At 40.2% G+C, this 23071-nt stretch overlaps 1 long non-coding RNA gene across 1 annotated transcript in view; it reads left to right on the forward strand.

Annotated features, from left to right (window-relative positions):
* Positions 1–23071, forward strand: part of LOC121167858 — a 173195-nt gene that overhangs the window by 88225 nt on the left and 61899 nt on the right. The gene's annotated exons all lie outside the window — the stretch shown is intronic.

Raw genomic sequence — 23071 nt, forward strand, 5'->3', positions numbered from 1 at the left:
CTATTACTGTAGCTTTGGATTAGCTATAATGTTATTTCGTGAAATCCATCCTGCCTAAAGTTGTATTGCTGTTCATATGAGCCAGTGCTTCCTTTGCAAGTAAGCATGTTAACCCGATCCAGCTTGTTGCTGGTAATGGCTAACCGGAGTTGGCCAACCTTTGGGAGACTTGAGAACCAGGCCTAAACCTGTTCTGTAGTTAGACAAAGATGCAAGCTTGATTTGTTGTGTTTATGTTGACTTTGAGCTTTGTGTCTACTGTCTGTCATAGTTATACAAAAGTGCAATTCCCAGCAAGGTAATGCTAGCTAGCACTCTCAGAAGGTAACCATGTCTGCAGAGGAGATGACAGTAGGCGTCAGGTGAGGTTAGCGTACAGTGCATTCCCTCTAAACCTCCTGTTTTGCTAAGTGTGGCCTAAATGGGTATTTGACACTGACTCCTTGTCATCAGATATTTCCCTACTGGCGGGGTTTGGATCAATAACTGGGTCAAATCCAACCTGTGAAGGAGGGGCAAATGGAGTATGAACATGATTGATCAGCTTTAATTTTGGAAATGGATTTTACTGCAAGAGGACATGAAAATCAAGATGGAGTCACTAGTATCCACCCTAAACCAAACTGGCTAATGCTGAGAGGTTATGAAAGAAGGATTCTTCTGTGTGGCAGTTGAACTGTGTCCTCTAGAGAGGGTCCCCATTTCATAGGGGCTAACTAGAAAAAACCCAAGTTTTGTCTGAAAACCCAAATCTGCAGATAGTAATTAGTGAGGTGCTGAGGAAGCTCTTTGACTTCTTTTATTTGAGAAGTAAGGATTAGGGCTAGGCATTGACTCATAATATTGTTATCTGGACATTGTCACCTAAGATTGGCTGATGTATCTGAGAACAGCTTTCTATAACTGATTCACTTTTGCCTACACAGAAGATACTAACTAAGCCCTTTTGCCCCCAGATCCCTCTGGGGATCCTGTATGTGGCTGTTGAAGTTAACCCAGACTAAGGGCAAGCACCATGCTGATACAGCAGCCGAGCAGGCAGCTCTACACCAGTGGGGCCTCCCACAGTGCTGGGTACCCTGGCCCAGTCCTGTCCAACAGATTAGATAGAACCAAAGATGGATAAAATTACAATGGGCTGCTGACTCGACAGGCCTCTCCAGGAGGTGTAGCAGATCTGTCCCCAGTTCTGGCTCCCCTAGGCTGCAATGGACATTGACAGAGCTGCCAGCCCTGTATACTAGCCTAGAGACGTCATATAGGTTAAGAGACCCGTGGGCCTGAGTCTCCCTGGAAAGGACATTACCCCATGATCCTGAGCACCCCACGATTGTGAGGGTGACAGGAATCGACCCCTGGATTCACTATTCCCAGCTAAAGAAGGCCACATGTGAACCAGAAGAAAAATGGACTGTTCACCCACCGGAGGTCCCTTAAAGATGACTCTCTCCTCCTCTGTCATGATGCCTTTGCCCTGTATGAATGGGAGCCCCAGGATGCAGATATTAGGAACTGAACCACCAAGACCCCAGCCAACATTCAGAATGATTTCTGATCTGACTACTCACATTGGCTGAAGTCAATGTGGGATCTGGGAAAACATGGGAATAAGATCGTGTACACATGGGAGAGAAGCTCAGGTGAGCTTTTTGATTCAACAAAAGCCAATTAAGTCCTCTGTAGTCCCCAACTCCATTGGGCTTGCCGTAGACTTCCAAACCCCTTTTGGAATATTGCTGGCAGGCTTGAGTCCTCAACCTCCCTATATGGAAATCAATGTACTAATAAGATAGTGTGCCCCTGGACATGAGAGTGAGTCAAAAATTTGACTCAAGTGTAAGAACACCAGTAGGGACTATAGTAGGGTGCAGCTGGCTAACAGAACCCCAAGGCAGTACTAGGTTTCAAGCGTGGCTAACACAGCTATCTGGCTCTGTACCTGATTAGCTTAAGTTACAAGCTGATTGATTTATAACACCTGAGTTGATTTGAAATCCCTGGCTGCTGCATGTTAATGAAAGCTACAAAACCCCTGACTTCGACCTTGCAGAGCAGTAGTTCCTGGAGTGTAGCAGGTGCTGCCTCTGGCCAAGCTTGGCAGATAGACACCTAGAATCCTACACATGTGTCAAGTGTGACCTCTTGCTCTTATCAACAGAGCAGAGGCAAAGAGGAGAGTGGGAAACCTTCTGGCTGCTGATTGACTACCAAAATGGCTGCAATGGCCAGGTTGAAGCCAGAAGCTTCAGGAACCCAAGCACTTGAGTCATATTCTGCTGCTTTCCCTGGCACATTAGCAGGGATCTGGCTCAGATGTGGAGCAGCCTGGTTTCAACTCAGCACCTATATGGGATGCTAGTATTGGCATCACAAGTGGAGGCTTAAGCTACTAAGCCATAATGCTGGCCCTGTGATATCACCTTTCAGTTAAGGTGTCAAGTCTTTCTGGAAATCAGACAACAATCCACTGACTTTAGATTTTATCAGTTGCAAAACAAACAGGTTAATCCCAAACCATCATCCCACCCCCCACATATTTCACATTTGTGTAACTGCAATACATATTATGAATGATAGTAGCCTGGAGTTTAATTGTCAACATGTTGTTCTTTTCCCTGGTATTTGAAATAATGATGTCTTACAGCAAATGTCTTAGATTTTCTGAACTATGGTAACATGAGCATCTTGCATAGCAAGTATTTGCTTGAGAGAGAAACAAAAAGGCTGATGCCTGAAGGCTACTGTGTACTGATGAATTGTGGGAAGGGGCCCTGGCAGCAGGGAGAGGCAGTATAATTTGTAAGACACTTGTAGAAAAGAATGGCTTGTTCAAGAAACTAGAAGTGGTTTAGAAGCAAGTGTAGAGAGAGCAAAGAGGATAATTAGCTACTTTAAATGGGTGTGAAGATTGCACACAAATATTTATGTAAAGTTCTTGGGACTTATAGGCACATCATAAATGATATTTTGGTTTTCTGGACACATGGGAATATCATATTTTTCAGTCTGGCTTTTTTGTTTTTACATTTTAACGCTTCTGAAATTGGGATTTATTTTACAAATGGGGGTGTTTCAGTGTCTAATTTATATGGTATATATAATCAGCTGTTAAACTTGACGCACTGTCCTTTTGTTGCTAAGTTCTTAGCTGGCATTCCGATCTCTCACAAAGTATGCTGTATCAACCAGGACCATCTCTCCTGCCTTCTTGGTCCAGGCCGATGCCCTCAGGCTGTGAATTACATGGCAGGGTCCCTCCGAGTCTAGCTCTGTGATGCTCCTGGGACTCTTTGGGCCTGCTGTGAGTGTCTGTTCAACTTTCTCCAACCTGTGTGGAAGAGAGCAGATGGGCGTTTGAATTAGGGGAAACTTCACATGTATTCATTAACAATTTCTTCTTTAAATCACAGCCTTCAAAAGTCTACATATGTAAAGGTCAAAACGTTGTTTGGCCTTTACAGGCTCAGTTAATCCTTTTGGGGAACCAAGGAAGAGCATACATTAAATGAACCATCAAAGAATACATACATTGCCATCAGAAAAATTCCATTTTGTGTTTGAAAAGCACACAGTGAAGCCAGGGGACAGGGCTCATGCATCTCTTTGTCCTCTGCAGTAAGAGAAATTCTGCCTGTTTGGTGCCTTCAGTGAATGGAGCACACATTCTATCTTTATGGACTTGCACTGTAGAGTGGCGCTAGACCCAGTGACTTAAAGAAAGCTTAGAGGAAGTCCTTGCATATCTTAGCAGGTAGATGCGGGCTTCCCTGTAGTACACATGCCAACTCATTTCAGTGACATCTGGATTTTTGAGTGGACCACATGCTCTGGGACTAGAGGTGGCAGAGGTGGAGGTGGGGAGGAAGAACAAACAGGAAATCCCATTTCTTTCACAGCATGCTAACTTGAGGATGCTTTTCAGGGCCAGCTTATCAGCAACCACTTTAAATTGACTTTAAATTGACTTTAAATTGATTTTATCCTTGCCTCTTTTTGTCAAAGTTTCTTTATCAGGATTTTCAGCCAACAGCTTCCAAACTGTCACTTACAATTTACAGAAGGACAAAAAGCAGAATAGTTGTCAGCAAGTAGCATAATTATGTGCCAGGAAATGACATGGCAAATAGTCTGGCCTGGCAAGTGCTAGACGGCTTCTTCCCTATCTTTCAGCTCCAGGCAGCAGCAGAACTATAATATCTGCTGATCTTTTGTGCAACTTATTTTGCACTTGAAGTGCAGATTACTAAGCAGTATTTGGTCTGGAGATTGAAACACACAAGCTCTGTTCCCTGCCACACTGGCTTATGTAATGTGTTGTGTGTTATTATGAAATGTGATTGTGTAATCCACTGGCTCTTAAAGTGGTACAGTAGGAGTCACATCACCTAGGCACTTGTTAGAAATGCTGCTTTTGTGAGCCATCCGAGAACTATAGAATCAGAAACCAATACAACACAATAGATTTTCATAAATTGTTCAGGTAATTGTGATCCACGTTCTAGTTTGAGAATCACTGGTATGCAATAGATCTCAAGTAATTCTTGTCTCATTTTGGTTCTCAGATGTAAGCGTAATTACCTGGAAACTCCAGCACATTGAGGCTGTGGAGGGAAAGAGTTTGAACTATTCTCACAAACTGAGCAGTTCCAAGGAAAGACAGTCCAGGCAGTTGTCCAGAGTATTAGCATGATGCTTTAGGGATCCAGCTTCTTTGTAGCTTCCTATTTTCCCACTCTTAGGAAGTAGCTTTTGTCTCCACAGTTGTGAAAAAGGCTGCTAGGCCCCAGGTGTTATTTCCCCATTGTAGGTAAGGAGAAGAGGGAAAGACATGGAGTTTCTCTTACTCAGAAAAATAACTCTGCTCAGGCGTTTCTCTCTTTACCTTATGGTAGGACTCATTGTCATGTGGTCATCTCTAACAATACTGGCAATTAACATTTCTGCAATCTTTTTTCATAAAATCAAGGGAAATGAGATGGGGTAGGAATAGTTTGAGAGAGGCCACTTGACACTGTTTCATTCAACTTGCAACTCTGTTGCTTTCTCTTTTGTGATTGAAATTCATGGGGCAGGGCATTATGGTAATACGTCCTCATTTTAAAGATTAATAAGGAAATAAACAAATTGCCTTTCCACTTAAATTTGAGTTTTCCTTGGCAAATTAGCTTTCAGAACTATGCTCTAGTAGTTATTTTATATGAAGAGTTCAGCCCAGCTGTAGGCAACTGCCTAAGGTTGCCTTGTACCTAGACAAGTGTTATATGGCCAGGAGAAAAGCAGCCAGTAGCTGGCAGGCATTTTGAGCCTGGTTAATGCCAAATTTGTGTTAACTATACCAGTGTGCCAGCATAGTTGGTTTTATTCCACCCCCTCCCCCCAACGATACGGGGAAGGCAGGGGATGCCAGACCAGGAATCACCATGGCTCTACCACCATGCCTCCCAGGTGAGGGGGCTGGGGGGAGGAACTGTAGATTGTCCAGGGAAGGGGTTTGGGGACTTATTGGAGTGCAGAGTGGCTGAGGACGTGTTTAATGGGGAAGAATGACTTCTGGGGTCTTCCATGGACTGGGCTGCTGTACTCACAAGTGGGTGAGGGAGCTGAGATGGAGTGGTGTACCAGGGGGAATCCAGAGGGCATGTCTGGGTCAGGCTAAGGCACCTGTGCACATGGGTGACCTGGGCTGGGCTAAATGACATCAGTGGCAACTCACTGGCATTCGTAAAAGCTAGTGCTAGGGGGCCTACCTGGCTGGGTGAGGCCACAGTACTTGCCTGTGGTCAGAGCAGAGGGTAGGCCATGGCAGGCTGGGCTGCAACACCCACCAGAATGCAAAAGAATCAGATCTGGAGGCAGATTCTATAGGGGAATTGTGGGCTCACCTCTGTGGGACTGCAACATCCACTGGTTTATGTGGAGAATTGGGGGTGGTGACAGGCTGAGCCAAGCTGGACCACAAAATTCTTCTGACAGGAACCCACCTGACACTTCTGGGACTGGGAGGACCATGGGCAGGGTCAGGCTGCAGCACCTTCTAGTATATGCAAAGGCCAGGACTGAGGACAGATCATGCCAAGCAGGGCTGCTGCACCCAGGACACCCATGGGATATGGGGCTGGGAACAGGCCTGATAAGGGAACTTGGGCAACTCTGTTATTAGGCCATAGTTCCCCTGGGAAGCACAACAGCCAGGGCTGTGGGCAAGCAGGGAAGGGCTGCAGCACTAGTCAGCATTTGTGTGGGTCAGGTCTAGGGGCAGGCCAGGCTGGTTCATGCCACAGCACCCGCTGGCATGCTATAACATCCATTGGCATGCCTGTGGGCTGAGTCTGGAGGGCCAAACTGTTCTAGGCTCTAGCACCAATTGATGCTCACAAGAGCCAGAATGGGTGTGGGACAGGATAGCTTAGGCTGCGGCAGCCAGCAGGTAACATGAAAGCCAGGTTTGGGGATAGGCCAGGGTGGGCTAGGCTATAGCACCCATCGGTAAGAGCTGGGATGTGTGTAGGCCGATAGAATGCAGTATAAACCAGTGAGTGCCAGGACTAAGGGCTGGCCATGTCACACTGGGCAGCAGTACCTTCTGGCACACATGAGATTCATTGCTGGGGGTGGGCCTTTTAAGGGACTTGGGCCACAGCTCCTGCTATGAATGGGTTAGCTAGGACTGAGGGCAGGCCAGACCAGACTTGGCTGCAACACCTGTCAGCATACATATGAACTGGATCTGGGAACAGGTCAGACTGGGTCCGTCTGCAACACATACTGGCACAAGTCAGAGCAAGGAAGGGGTTCAGGCTGGGCCTGGTTGGACTGCAACAACTGCCAGCTCACATGAGGATTGGTGCTTGAATTGGGCCTGCTGTGCCTGCTGGTGAGAGTTGGACTAGGGGTGAACTGGGCTGACCTAGGTTGTAGAATCTACTGGCGAATGCGGAGACAGGGGTGGGGGGTGGGGGAGGAGCCATCTCAGACTAAGCCACAGCATTTGCTGAAACATGCAAGACCCGGGACTAGGAGCAAATTAACACATTTGTCCTACCTATCTTGCTCCATACTTGACCTTAGTCAGACGCCCACATGGGCATGTATCCCTCTCAATTATGTAACAATATTAAAGAGAAAATAAAGTATTAAAAATAAAAGGAGTTTGAGTTTGCCTTCTAGCGATTTAATGGATGACTTGTGAAAAATCAGAAAACAAAACAAAATAAGAAATAATGTGAAATACTGCACAACAAGTATTTGGACTAATTATAGGGAAGCAGACAATTTTACTATTTAAGATATGCATCTATTTCTTTAAACTATAAATAATAATTGGAACTAGGATCCATAATTGTCAAATGCGGAGTCCTTTATTATAATGCATAGATAATGACAGTTGACTTATTTATGGTAAGAATTGTCTCCAAATTAGTATAGCAGTGTTAAGCTATAAGTGTCTGCAATCCTATTTATTTCTTAACAAAGTCATTATGACTCTTGCATTTTAAATAGTAAATTTTTCTAGATTCTGTTAAAATATGATATTTAATGTGGTATAAGTATATGAGTTATTACTGGACTCATCTAAGTTGCCATGAAAATTCTAGCTGGTGGGAAGAAGCTAAGGACAGGTCAATTCTATGGCTGGTATACCCATGTCAGGTATATGGTCAAAACAGGGATGACTGGACACTACAGCCTATGTTCTCGTCTTTTCTTTCTCTAGATTCCCAAGTTCTAGTTTTAAATCTTTAACAAATTTCCTTGTAATGGAGGAAACAGTTTTTTTCTTCAACTCTTTCAGTTCTTAATTGAAGTGGACTTTTGTGACAAAAGAAACAAAGTTCATTTTTCCATGAATATTTTGCATATACATTCTCATGGGAGACACCCAGAGAATGAGTAGTTCTCAGAGAGGTAGCTTTAAATTCCTGCATATATGGAAACTTCAGTGTAGACCAGCAGGTGTTTTTGTTTTGTTAGAGAAGTGAGGAGACAAAGAGAAAGGAGCTTGAGTCTCTAGGGACAGCAATTTGGGGGAAGCTGGAATTGATCAGATTCAGAAATTGAACCCAGGCTCTCAGTATAGGATGTGGGTAATCCCAATTGCTTTCGCAACTGCTGTGTCATTATTTGATATATTCAAATTACATAATTTGAATATCATACATCATTACATAATAATTCAAATTACATAATTTCCATTCAACCACTTGCTTGTCTAATTGAGTTTTTGTTATTCTTGATAATTTAAACAGATAGTTTTCCTTTCCCCAATTCCCATTCACCTCTTTTTCCTTCTTTGGCAGCAACATTTTCAGCATTTTTTTTTTTTGGTATTTACCTCTATAGCATTCCATAGCATGTTGGGATTACTGTTTTCTAATATTTTTTAAGTTGTAGGCATTATTTAATTATTTTCCAATATCCCAAATCTGGATTTAATTCTGCTTTAGCTCTCTTCTAGTGGACACAAGAACATATCCTGTAGACACCCAGTTTTGTAAATATAGTTCCATTCAAGAATTTGAATATATAAATTTTATTCATGGTCAAGCAAAGATCAAGGCATAGGTCTTATGTGCATTTCCATGTACTTATTGAAGAAGGCTTGTATAGGTTTTAATATTTACCCAGGAATCAGCACATACAGATAAAAAGAGAAATTATGAAACAGAATAGACTAATATGAAATATATAAGAATGCTTAACTTATGCCTATCTGTCCTGAAGCCAAGGAAATTTAGAAGTGTTAAAGAATGTAGATTAGGGAGAACAATCAAATTACTCTAAGGAAAATCTTAAAATGTCCTAGGCATATATATAGACAAAATAAAAACTTCCCAGTAAGCTCTGACATAGTTACTCACAAACTCTTAACTCTAAAGGAAGTATTTCTATATGAAAGAAATCAAACCTGCAAATAAAAGTCCATATCTGAGAACCCATGCTGATCAGATAAGTTGGTAAACAGTAGCTTCCCTGATAAGAAGAGCAATGATGACTGCTTGGAAGGGGGATGAGTTTTAAATAAAGTGTCCTATCCTGGAGAATTGGGAATGACTCCACGTGGAGATAAAGGATCCTAACTATAACTTGACTAGTTCAGAACAAGTCTAAACATGGGACTATGCTCAAAACCAGGATGTCAAGTAAGTGTACTAAAGTCTTTTGCCAATAGAGCAGGAATAGAGGAAAGAACAAGGAATAAAGGAAAGCAAGCAAGAGCAAAGATGAATAGATAGAACATCCAAAATAATGAAAAGGCTTCTCTCTCTCTACATATATGCATATACACATATGTATAGTAATGAGAGTTTAACTTTTCTCATTAGAGCTTCTTAGGTTAGATGAAAAAATCCAGCCCTGTACACATAAAGTACAAAGTACACATAAAAATACTGAGAAAGGTAGAGTAAACGAATGTAAAAAGTAATGCCAACTACTTGCTAAACAAATAGTTTGTTGGTGGCAGAGACTGTCCCTCCCCCAACCTTTAAAAAAAAAAAGATTTTACTTATTTGAGAGACAGAGTTACAGACAGAAGAGGAGGAACACATTTCCATACGCTGGTTTACTCTCCAAATGGCTGCAAAGTCTTTGGCTGTGCCAGGCTGAAGCCAGGAGCCTAGAACTCCCTCAAGGTCCCCACATTGGTGCAGAGCCCCAAATCCTTGGACTATTTTACAGTGTTTCTTTCCCAGGTGAATTACAATGGAGCTGGGTCAGCAGTAAAGCAGCCAGGACTTGAATTGGTGCTCGCATGGGATGCCAACACTGCAGGTGCTGGCTTAACTCTCTGCCACCACACTGCCAGGCATTCTTCTCCTTATTAACATGCCTTATTTTTTAGAGAAATTTCAATTCACAGCAAATTTATGTAGAATATAAAGTTCCCTGTATATACCCTCTCTCTTCCTTTGACTGCCAACATCACTGTTTAGTATGGTACACTTGCTACAATAGATGAACCAGCATTGACTCATCATTATTACCCGAAGTCCATCATTTACAGGAGGTATCACTGTGTGTAGTACAATATATGGTCTCTGACAAATGCATAATGGCAAGTATCTACAATTATTATAGGCAATATAGCATGTTCATACAGAGTAGTTTCACTGCCCTAAAAATTCCACCTACTCATGAAGATTCTGATTGGGATTTAATATTTTTCACTTACAGAGTGATGCTTACTTCAGAGGTTTGAAAGTCTTATTTAATTCATGATCATCAGAAAAGTGAAAAATTTTGGCAGTTGCAAATGTTAGATCTTTAATGACTATGCTTTCACCACCAGCATCAAGTCTCTAAGTCCTTTCCAAGTTGTCTTCAGAAAATGACGCTAATTGCCAAACACAAAATAAAGCTTCTCAGTTTATTTTCTGAAACTTGAAATACTTAGCCCATGAGAAAACCACCCACTAAAATGCTATTTGTGGTAATCAAATAAATTGAATGTTCTATAAAGAATTGCCAGATTTTTCAAGGCTTATGGCTACTTTTTCTCATTAAAATTGTTTTTTTTTATGATTCAGTTCCATAGGCTCAGGAATTTCCTCTTCCACTCTTCCTATTCTCCCTCCATCCCCCCGCCACCACTGATTTTCCCTATGTTATTACAACAGTAAAGCCCTTTGCTTGTGACTATTCTGAAAAGGACTTTTCACTATGCAAGACAACCATCAAAGATCTGTGGCAAGAATAAGTGCTTAGTCTAGAAGTTAAGATGCCCATGTCTTTGGGGCTGGTGTATAACAGAATAAATCTGTGCCTGTGATGCCAACATCCCATAAGGGCACTTGTTCAAGTCCAGCTGCTCCACTTCCAATCTAGTTTGCTGCTAATGTGCCTGGAAAAGCAGGGAAAGATGGCTCAAGTGAATGGGCCCCTGCATGCATTCATGAGACTCAGAAGAAGCTCCAGGATTTGGCCTGACATAGCTCGGGTCATTGCAGCTTTTTGGAAAGTGAACCAGTCAGTAGATGAAAGATTCTTATTCATCTTCTCCCATTCTCTCATGTTCTCAGTAACTTTCAAATGGATTAAAAAATAATGTTTAAAAAATGCCCATGTGTCACAACAGAGTAGCTTGGTTCAATTCCAGGCTCTGGGTTCTGATTCCAGCTTCTCATTAATGCAAACTCGGCAGTGGTAATGGCTCAAATAGTTGAGTCAGGGGGACCTGGACTAGGTTCCCAGATCCTGGCTTTGACCTTTGCCCAGCTCTGGTCAGTGAACATGTTTTGGGAGTGAGTAATTGGATGGGAGCTTTCTGCCTTTCTCCATGTGTCTCCAATTTATTATCTCAAAAACAAACAAAAAACCCAAACCCCTGGACAGAAAGAACATCATCCATCTAGCTAACATTTCATCATTTTTAAAATTGTTTTAGCTTTAGTGACTATGGTGTAGCACAGTATCTGTGCTTAAGAACATGCCTTGTGGGGGGCTGTGTGCCCTCATTATCAAATTTTATATTCAGAGATACAAAAGTCATATTTTTAAAAGAGGTGACTATAAAAACATTTATAAACTGAATACATATTTTACTATATGAAATGTATGAAATAAAATGTACATAAAGAACCAGACAAAATATTTCCAAAGAATAAGTTGGGAACAAAATTGTCAGCTTTGGAAGACACATAGCACTTAGTTATAGAGCCAAGAAGAAGAGGCAGGACTTTGACACTGCTCTAAAGGGGCTGCTTGGATTGCCTGTATTCCATCTGAGTGACTGCGTTGGGGTTCAGGCCCTGCTCCTGATGCCAACTTGAAGCTAACATGCATCTTGGGAGGCTCAAGGACTTGGCTCCTTGCCACCCCACATAGGGATCCAGATGGAGTCCCCAGCTCTGTTTGTGGTGGGCAGTTGGGGAGTGAACCAGAGGAAGGGAGATGTCTGTGTGTCTGCCTCTCTATATTTCACATAACTAAGTAAAAGAAAATGTTAAATGAAGAGAACCAGAGCCTGGCTTTTAGCGTGGCAAGGCATCCCAAACTATACAGGCAGTATATCGCACTAAGTGCAGGTGGCTGTGACACTGAAAGATGACTTCAAAGTCAGTGGCTGATCTGCTGGTTTTCATTGTGCTGAGCATTTCACACACTAGCTGCTCATCTCCAGGTAGATGAGTCTTTAGTATCTAAGGTTTGGCTTTGAGAAGCTTCCACGTGATAGCAAATCTATCTCAGATGTTGACTTCATAGGTCTGCCTAAAGACCACCAGCAGTTCATATTGTCTGAAGCAGGTCCAATCACAGCTCTGACGCCTAGTTTCTTTAATAAGTGGATACAAATTCTTACTTTCTTGGCCTAACAGGACCTTAAAGAAATCCCAGCTGATTCTGTATGTCTACAGAAGGTAATGAACCATTTTGAAGCTCCAGTCAAACTACATCTTCCCTGGAAAGCTGAATTGACAGATGATGCTACCAATATACTCCATCAATTGATTCTTTTTTTTTTTAAGATTTATTTTTATTATTTTTTTATTGGAAAGGCGGATATACAGAGAGGAGAGACAGAGAGGAAGATCTTCCGTCCGATGATTCACTCCCCAAGTGAGCCGCAACGGCCGATACTATGCCGATCCGAAGCCAGGAGCCTCTTCTGGGTCTCCCTCGCGGGTGCAGGGTCCCAAAGCTTTGGGCCGTCCTCGACTGCTTTCCCGGGCCACAGGCAGGGAGCTGGAAGGGAAGCGGGGCTGCCGGGATTAGAACTGACGCCCATATGGGATCCCGGGCGTGCAAGGCGAGGACTTAACCACTTGCGCCACCGCGCCGGGCCCTCCATCAATTGATTCTTAACAAAATATTTCAATAAAATTTACAGATCTAAACTACATCACATTCCTCTGTATTAATACTGCATTATGTATAATGACGTACTCTAAAACGTGGTGGCTTAAACATTTATGATACAATTTCGGTAGGTTGAGAATCTGGGAGTTGAGAAGCTGCGCAGTTGCAGCCCAGGCACACTCAAGTTTCAGCCTGGATCTGGTTGGAGCTGCAGAGGGTTGAGTGTGACTAGTAGATTCACTTGCAAGCTGAATTGCTCACATGGCTCCTTGTGGCCTGGGCCTCTGCAGTTGTTGCTTGAGTGGCATGATGGCATAATAGCTGGGTTTCTCCAGAGTGACTTACCAAGTGAGAGGAAGACAAGCCACAATTTGAGTAACCCATTCAATGTCATATTCTGTCTCTTGGGTAATACCTTGGTAACACATCAGCCCTGCCCTACAAGGGCATTAGACAGGAGACGGATTACTGGCTAGTTATTTTGGAAACCAGCTCTCTTGTTCTCAAATATGGAAATCAAAATAATGTTTAAGGAGTATAGGATATTTTGGGACCTAAAAGGATTTATAATCTTATCCCTATTTTGGTTTTCACTGTCTTACATAATGGTAGTTGTTTATATCATCAATTTGACTTTTCCTTGATTTCTATCTTTTCTGGTTTTATGAAGCCTGAAGTTCTTGACTGCTGTGAAAAACAGGTGAAATTTAGAGGCTTTCTTACTCTTTCTGTTTGGAACTATTGTGTTGAAGTGGTTTTTTCTTTTATGGATATCTGAATATTTAGAACTTGATAAGTATACATGTGTCTTTGATATGAAAACCATTTCCTGGCCCTATAATAATTATCTTCATTTTGTGTAACTTTTCCTAAAGTTTTGTCCAAATTTTCCTTTGTTTTTTCTTCTCAAAATTTTAGCTATTAAAATGTGATTGAATCTGCACTAAGCACAAGGAAAATGATTCATTGTTTTATTTTCTAATCTAAAAATTCCGTATTGTACAATGAAATTAGTGCTTTTATCATTTTCTATCCATACTAGAAGCATACTAGCAAGTGCTTTTATACAATTTTTAAGAAGACGACGTACTAAAACCTGCCTATAATTGGCTAAATGGAGACATTAGGGAATCAAATACCTCATCTCTTTTCAACAAGTTGCTTCCATGGGGCAATATAAGCTTTGAAAAGTGGATGCAATTTTATGAAATTGATGGCTTATGATGCATTAAAATCTGGGAAGTATGCATCTTGTTTCAAATGGAAGTCTTAAAAGGAATGCTACTTACTTACAGCTGTGTTATTTTAGTAAAACTTCAGGGATAATTATTTTAAAACTGTCATTTTGTATTTAAATGAAAATACCTAGAATTAGAGCTGCAGAACTTAAAGCATAAAAGTTGCTAGTCAATGTAATATATTGAAAGAGAAATTCGGTTTAAATAGCTACCTGTTACCACCAGCAAGCCTCACTCCAGATTCTTATGTGGGTCTTTTGGCTCTCTGTTTGCATGATTTAACCTGGAAGAACTTTCAATACCCTGGAAACTGTTGACACACAGCATTTTTACTTTGCTTGAAATCTTGATAGTTACCTACTTCTCCAGGATAGAACAAGGAAATGGCCTTTGTTTTCAGAAGGTTACAGTTGCACACACAAGATATGCGTTAGGTGTCAGCAGTGTGACCATTCATCCTTAGACTCCTCAATTGGAACTTGCCAGTTTCTGGAGCAGCAGAAGTTTCTTCTCTTGAGAACAGGCTGATAGGATAGAGCAGGAGCTATGGGAAATTCTAGCTGCTACCCTTCTAGCTGCACTGTTAGCCCTGGCTTGACCCAAAGGTCAGCTGCTGGGCTCAGACACGGTGAAGAAATCCAGAAGCCTGTGGCTTAGGACCCACAGGAAACCCTGCCCTCATGCCTTCCTGCCCTCCATTACCTTCCTGTCTCTTTCAGATGGTAGGCTAAGCAAGTGTAGGATTTGATCCTTTAGCTGTTGATGTTTATTTTTGTCACATTCTGCTAGAAAACAAAACTGGCATAGAAAAGGTTAGGAAATGGAGAGAGATGCATTTTTGCACTCCTGCCAAATGACTCAATTTGTCAATGAAATAAGTGGAATAAAATAGCTCTGCTTGTGTATAAGTAAATTTGGGCTGAGTTTTCCAGTTTTGGTTCCTTGAAACCATAGTGAATTTTTATTAAAGCAGAAATTACATGGTAACTTTTTTTTTTATAAATAATACTTTCTCTTGGATTTTTAACCAGTAGCTGAAGGAAGAATTTGTTATTTTTCATTGAGTAGTGTAAACACATGGAATTCCAGAGTAAAATGAGATCAAACACAAACATGGGGAAGATACTAAGAATGATTTGAGAGTAAAGACCATAGAGCAAGCAAGAACTGTCAGTGGCATAAACTGTCCTGGTTTGGTGCAACAGCGCAACTTGGATCGAGGAACAAGCTGGTGAATTTAGCCCACAGATGGTTTGAAGGAATTGGAGCAATGTTTTCTGTTAATGCAATTTCAAGGAAGCCATCTGGAGAATAAGAGCAATCAATAGAACAAGGAACAGTTGCCTGAGTTAGTTTTAGGGTGGAAATTGGTAGGGATGAAAGACATTTGTCTTGACTTGAGACATAGTCTCAAGGCTTCGAAAACTACCATATAGAGACTTAAGGGCCACATGAAACTCCAAGAAAAGGTTATGTTCCAAGTCTGATTGTTGCTTTTATCCCGTAGTAACATTTCCTTAGTTCATAATTTCTACTCTAATAATAGAACCAATAATGTGGCACAGTGTTTGAGACCATCTAATTAGGCAAAGCATCTCTGTATGTGTGGTGGTGGTATATCGGGGAGGTTAGGGCACAGGAGCTGACTGTAGCTACTTGTAATTATTATTCCCTTTGTTGAAGGATACTTACACACATACCCAGATGCAGAGGTTTCTGTGCTTGCAGTGCAGACACTGAGCAGTGTTCCACAGAAGCTGCAGGGAGAAGGAGGTGACTTCATGTCCTAAAAGATGAAAACAGTCCAAGTGTAAGTCAGGGAGTCTCTAAATTCAACGAATTTGTACTTGTTTTCATTTTATCTGAAAGAGCAACAGAGATCTCTCCTATCTGCTGGTTTGAGTGGGGCCAATTTGAATCCAAGAGCCTGGAACTCAATCTGGGTCTCATGTGGGTGGCAGCACGCATGTACCTGAGCCATCACCTGCTGCCTGATTAGCAGGTGTGCATTAGCAGGAAGCTGGATTGAAAGAGAAGCCAGGACTTGAACCAGGAACTCCAGTATGGCGGTGGGCGCCCCAAAGGACATTTTAACCACAATAACAAACACCAGCCCTGGAATCTCCGAATGTGAATCCAGCCATGTCTGTTTGAACTCTGAAGTAAATGCCAAGAACTGTCTTTCCGCAGTTCTGTTGTTATATATAGAATAGAGCTTTCAGTGACTTCCTCCCTTGTGTTTACAAAGAGAGGAGACATTAAAAGAAAGATGAAGGTAAAATTCAAGATTCTTCCTCTGGGCCCTTGAAGAAGAGGGCAATGTTTGAGGCTTTCACATAGCAGAAGCTTGATGGCTAATTTGGATGAATCAGGAAGTGGGTTAATTCCCCGGCATAAGAAGGGGAAAGTGAGTCATGAAACTCAAGTGCATTTCAAAGCATCCAGGGCTGCCCAAAAATAAGGATCAGACAGGACTTCAGATTCTCTCCTTAGCAAATTCCCTGCCTCTTTCTAGTTGTTCAGCCACATTTCCTAACATCTAAATTACCCAAAGTCACATTTGGTAGTGTAATACAATTTATGACAGCACATAGCTCAGATTATTTCTAATTCCCATCCTGAAGCCTTGCTTTTTTGTCTGAAAGAGGCAACACATTTATAAAGTAGAATATATTTATATAAAAAATCAGTGTCTGTGTTCTGCCACAAGATGTAACTCGAGATAGACTGTTTTAAAAATGTGGATCTAATAAATCCAGTGTCATTCAAGGAAGCAAGAACTGCTGTTAGGCTGAGGTACTGGGTGACTATTCATATTCCAGGTGCAGACCTTGAGGCGGGGCAATTTCAGGTTTAGCTCTGAAACAAGCAGCCCATTCGCCTTGGAAACCTTTCCCCCTCTGTTGCTAGGCCCTTCAGCCCTGTTCAAGCACTGTGTATAATAGCTTCTTGTGAGGCAATAACATTTAGAGCCCTCTCAATCTGCGGCATAATACCAAGGTTTTTTAAAAAAATCACATGTTATGTTAGTGAGGCCCTCTTTTCCCCAAAGTCTGATTTACTTTTGCTTCCAAGGCTGAAAATATATTTAAGGAACAATTAAATTGACACTCGTGTTTGCTCAATTATTTCTAATGTAACAGTATTAATTTTCTTTGTTAAAATGATTTCTTTGCTGGGTAAGATATAACAGGGAGGGTAGGGTAGGAACTATTATGTTGCTAAAAATGTATATAAGAAATACATGGCATTTTTCAGTTTACGCAAATGAAGAAATCAAAAATAGGGAAAACAATAACTATGAATAAGAGGCTTTTTCATCACGTGCTGTTTGCTCAAAGCACTCCTTTCCCAAGCAGGCTACAGTATGTGAAAATAGATAATTACTTACTGAATGGCTTTTTCTGCATTTTCATTTCCTTGCAAATACTTGGCAAGTAGCAGATGCTCAATAAGTAGTTGTTAAATGTCAGAATAAACTAATGAATGCCTGAAGAATCAGACTTGCCTAATTATATCCAAGTTTTATTTCTTGGAATAGTATTTTTTAAAAATTATTTTGAAGAGATATCAACAGTGCTCTGTACATTGTAATTTTAAAAACTGGTCTATGAAACATGGCAAGCATACAGAGAAATGGCAAGAATTTTATCATGAATATTTATATGCCATCATTACAAATCTACCATTTAATTTTGCTAGTCTTTTTATCACCTGTCAACTGATCTTAGTTTTTGATGCATTTCAAAGTAAATTGAAGACATCTGTATACTCCCACCATATCATTCAGTATGCATATTGTCAATTATAGTTCAGATTTCTCTAAAGATTTTATTCTGATGTAAAATTTACACTTGCTGAAATACACGAATCTTAAAGTGTTTATCCACTGAGCTTTGACTACAAACCTGTGTCAAGGTGTAGAATATCATTGCAGAAAGTTCTTTGTACTCTTTCCTGAACTAACTCTGTCCCCATCTCCCATTCTTTCCTTCAACAGGAAACCATGTTCTAATGATGTTCTCTGCCCATTCTAGGACTGTACAGAAATAGAATCATACAATAGGTACTCTGTGAAACTTCTTTCATCATTGTGTTTTTGAGATTCATGCATTTTGTAGTATGGATTTATACCTCAATCCTTCTGTTACTAAATTTCAGTATGTGAATGAACAATTTGCCTATTAATTTTTCTGGATACCTGAAATTTTACAGTTTTAACTCATTTTGTGGGCATACTTTTTCACTTTTCTTGCTAGCATTTCATCTTGACAGTCTTTTTAATTTTAATCATAGTGATGTGTAATTTCATTGCTACTGAATTTGCATTTCATTATTGACTAATATCAAATACCTTTTCTTGTGCTTTTTGGCCATTGGTATATGTTCTTTTAAACACTGGAAATATTTGTGCATATACATTTATATGTGTACTTTTCAGTTTTATGTATATCATGCAGTCTAGTCCTTTGTCAGATGTCTTCTAAAGTTTAAGAGCTTAATGTCTATGTTTAGGTCTAGCATTTACATCAAATTAATGTGTGTGTGTACTGTGAAGTACAGGTGGCTGATCCTTGATCTTTTCTTTTACCTTTTTACATGAATAGACAGTTTTCCCAGAACTGTATCTCTGAAAGACTCTACTTTTCCTATTAGGTTCATTTGGCATCATCATAAAAAAGTAAGATCATTTAATTGAAGATTAATTTCTGGGCTTTATCCTGTGATACTAACTTACATGCTGACTGGTATGTCCATACCATTGTCTTGGTAATTTCAGAATTTTATAAAGTTATGAAGTCTAAATTCCTTGTTGCTTTTTTTAGTTCTTTTGGCTATTATATATAGTTTTAACATTAGTGTAACATAAGATGTCTAATACCTCTACAGATATATCTGTTATGTAGTGTAGAAAATGTCATATGTTCAATAGATTTTTCATGCTATATGTACTATAGCATTATAAATATTCTATGTAATATGCTAAATTATATAATATGCAACAGGTTTTCCCTGGTTTTAAATGTTATGCAATCAGTTTTAAATTTTAATATCCACTTGGTTGTGATCATAATTGATTTTTATACTAATATTGTATCCTGTGGCTTTAATATATTTACTTTAGTTCTAGTATTTGTTTTATAAATTCCTCTGAATTCTGAATGTAAACAGTCATGCCATCAGCAAATGTAGACAATTTTTCCCAATCTTTTTTTCCTTTTATTCTTGAGTATTTTTCACTTTGCTTTATGAAAGTGGCTGGGAAATATGTACAATACTTAACAAATGACAATGGGCAGCCTTGCCTTCTCATAATCTTAATGAAAAACTTTCAGATACTATAAATACACAGCTGGATTTTTTAAAAGAAAGTCTTTTATTGGGTTTATGAAGTTCCCTTTGTTCCTGCTTTGCTAAGAGTTTGTATGATGAGTGGGTGTTGGATTCTTAATGTGCCTGTTCAAATTGTACATTTTTATTCTGTCAGTATGGTAAATAACATTGATAAATCTGTAACTATGAGACAATCTTACATTCTTAAGATAAACCCTTTGGTTGGTGTATGCTCTTCTTTTTGATATATTGCTAAATTCAACTCAACAATATTTGACTTTTTTGCATCATTGTACATGAAAAATGCTCATCTGCATCCTCCTTTGTCAGACTGTTTATCATGTTTTAGAACTAGAATTATGCTGGTTGCAAAAATTGAGTAGAATTCCCCTATTCTATTTTCTGAAGGAGTTTTGGTAAGATTAGTGAAATTTCTTCATACAGTTTTCATGTGAAATCATCTGAATGTAGAGTGACCTTTTTGAAAAAGTTTAAGATTTATATTTTATTTGAAAGGCAGAAGTAGAGAGACAGAGATGTCCTCTATCACCTGCTGGTTCATGCCCCAAATGACTGTAAACAGCTAATTGAACCCATCCGAAGTCAGGAGACTCTTCCAGGTCTCCCAGGCAGGTGCAGGTTCCCAAGGCTTTGGGTCGTCCTCCACTGCTTTCTCAGGCTATAAAACAGGGAATTGGATCAGAATTAGAGCAGTCAGGATGGTAATCAGCACCTATATAAGTTTCTGGCACAGTAAGTGGAGGCTTATCCCCTGGCACCATGGTGTCAGCCCCTGGAAAATTTTTTGTGAATTTCGTTTTTCTAAGATACTTCTATTCTAAGATATTCTAAGATATTTCTATTCACTCATCCTCTGCATGCAATCCATCAACAAAGCCTATAGGCTTGATCTTTAAAATGTATCCAGGATTTCATCTTTAGAAACTCCTTGATTATCATTTAGATGAAATATCCATGGTTCCTTTCCAGATGATTGCAATAGCCACCTTACTGGACTTTGCTTTTAAGATTTATTTGAAAAGCAAAATTAGAGAGGGAAAAGGGAGAAATTGATCATCCATCTCTTGGTTTGCTCCCCAAATGGCCCCAGTAGCTGGGGGCTGCGCCAGGCTGGAACCAGGAGTTGGGATCTGCATTTGGGTCTCCTATTAGGGTTCAGATACCCAAGTATTTGTACCATCTTCTGCTTTCCCAGGTACATTATTAGCAAAGAGTTAGATTGGAAGTGGAATACTCTAAAGGGCAACCGTATGGGATGCAGGCATTGCAGCAGCAGGTTAACACAGTATGCCACAGCACTGGCCTCTGACTTTTTACTTTTAGCCTTAATCCCTGTACTCTTTTCCCAATACAGTGTCTTACCAGAATGAAGATTGTGTCACCAGACAAAACCCTCATTCGGAAGGAAAGAATGCTTGCGGTAGCCTGAAAACTTGCATGTGGCAGCATTGCCATGCCCTCTCACCTCTTTCCTGGTTGCTCGCCTTCACAGCGGCTTACTTGCTATTCCTTGAGCAGGTCGTGCATGCTTTACACCAGGACATGTACACCTGCTTTCTCTTCTGCTTTGCACATATTCATTTCAAATATCTACAAATGTTTCTTCCTCATCATCTTCATGTTTTGCACAAATGTCATCTTAAGTGGAGTCATCGCTGAATACTTTCTTTGAAATGACCAGTGATATCTTGAATTCTCTGCCCTTCCTTTGCTCTTGTTCTCTATACACTCACAGTTTTGTAGTCTACCGCATACCATTTACTTGTTTACAGAGATGAGAGGCAGAGACACAAAACAAGTAAAAGCATACCATTTACTTGTTTTGTGTCTCTGCCTCTCATCTCTGTAAGTTGCATAAGAGCATGTCTTTTTATAGCATCATGGGCAGAGTAAGGTAATGCGTAGCTCAGCTAGAGCACTTTGAGTAGTAAATGCATATATGTAGTAGTTGAGATTGATTTTCAAAAATTTAGTTATGGCCATATCCCTGAGAAAGCCTTCAAGGGTATAACCCTAACTTGAAGATTGCTGCTATTAATTTTAATGCCATCTTTCATTTTTGTCATCTTAAAATAACTTTGGCAAATGTGGATTTAGATTATAACAAGACTTCTCATAACTATAAATTGGCTTAAGATTTTCTTGACGTTGGAAATGGAAGAGATAGAATTGGGGATGCTTGTGAAGGCCCTTGCTGCTAACCATGTGATCATCTCTGCCTGCTAAGGATATTGGGATATAGAACCTTCTGTGGGACTGATGGGAAACTGCAGCTTCCTTTAAGTGTTTTGTAACTCAAAGTATGGAAACTTGAAAAGAATTTTGTGAGTTTCTAAGTCAAAGATCTCTTAAATTTATTTCGAAACTTTGCACGCATACTTAAGAAAAGAAACATTGTACTTTTCTTGGTAGCTGCAATTTATTAGGCTACAGTATTAGCTATACATTACTAAATAACAATCACCCTAAAACTTATTGGTCTAGGAGAATCAACATTTCAGTTTCTGGGTATCAGAAATTCAGGAATAGTTAATTGGTGGGTTTGGCCTTTTAATTTACAAAAGTAGCTTATTTCCCACACTAATTTGTGTATGCCTTTTTCATTTGATGCTGTTTCATGGAAATCCATCTGTAGCTTATATTCATAATTTGCTACTGTAAATAAGGTCACAATTAACATGTTTGCACACATGCTATACAGTTGTGTATTGCTTCCTGACAGGGAAATTCTGAGAACCCCATCATCAGGTGACTCATCATGGTGTGAACATTGTAGACTGCTTACACAAACTTAAATTGTGTGGTCTACAGCACACCTAGAGTATGTGGCATAACCTAATTCTTTTTTTAAAAGCTTTATTTTAGTTTTATTGGAAAGACAGATAAACAGAGGAAGAGAGACAGAGAAGATCTTCCATCTATTGATTCACTCCCCAAGTGGTTGCAACTGCCAGAGCTGAGCCAATCTGACGCCAAGAACCTGGAGCCTCCTCTGGATCTCCTACACCGGTGCAGGGTCCTAAAGCTTGGGGCCATCCTCGACTACTTTCCCGGGCCACAAGCAGGGAGCTGGGTGGGAAGTGGGGCCAACAGGATTAGAACCAGCATCCATATAGGATCCCGGTGGGTGCAAGGCAAGGACTTTAGCCAATAGTTTACCACGCCAGGCCCCTAGCCAAATTCTTTAAGATACCAAACCTGTACAGCATGTTACTAAACTTAATACTGCAGGCAAGAGTAAAACAATACTAAGTATTTATGTATCCAAATATATCTAAATATAGGGCACATAATAGTTAATGGTGCTTGCAGGATTAGATGTTCTATGCGAGTCAGTGAATGATGAGTGCTAGTGAAGACCTAGTATATTACTGTCCTTACTGTGCGCTTCATCAGCATTATACACATAAGCTCTAACAAATGTATAAACACTTTTTCTTCAATAATAAATACACCTAAAGTTTATTTTTTTACTTAATAAGCTTTTAAATGTTTAACTTTTTTGAGTTTTTTCCAGTACCATTTAGCATAAAACACATTATACATCTGTGCAAATGTTTACCTTCATCTTCTTATAATATTTGATATTTTAAATTTTTTAAATTAAAAGCATAGGGCCACACAGGGTAAGGATCATGAGTATTGCTGTCCTCTGCCTCTGTATCTTGTCCCACTTGAGGAGC

Source organism: Ochotona curzoniae, unplaced genomic scaffold (genome assembly GCF_017591425.1).
Source record: "Ochotona curzoniae isolate NIBS_2020 unplaced genomic scaffold, NIBS_Ocur_1.0 contig_1274, whole genome shotgun sequence".
In the NCBI taxonomy this organism is placed as follows: domain Eukaryota; kingdom Metazoa; phylum Chordata; class Mammalia; order Lagomorpha; family Ochotonidae; genus Ochotona; species Ochotona curzoniae.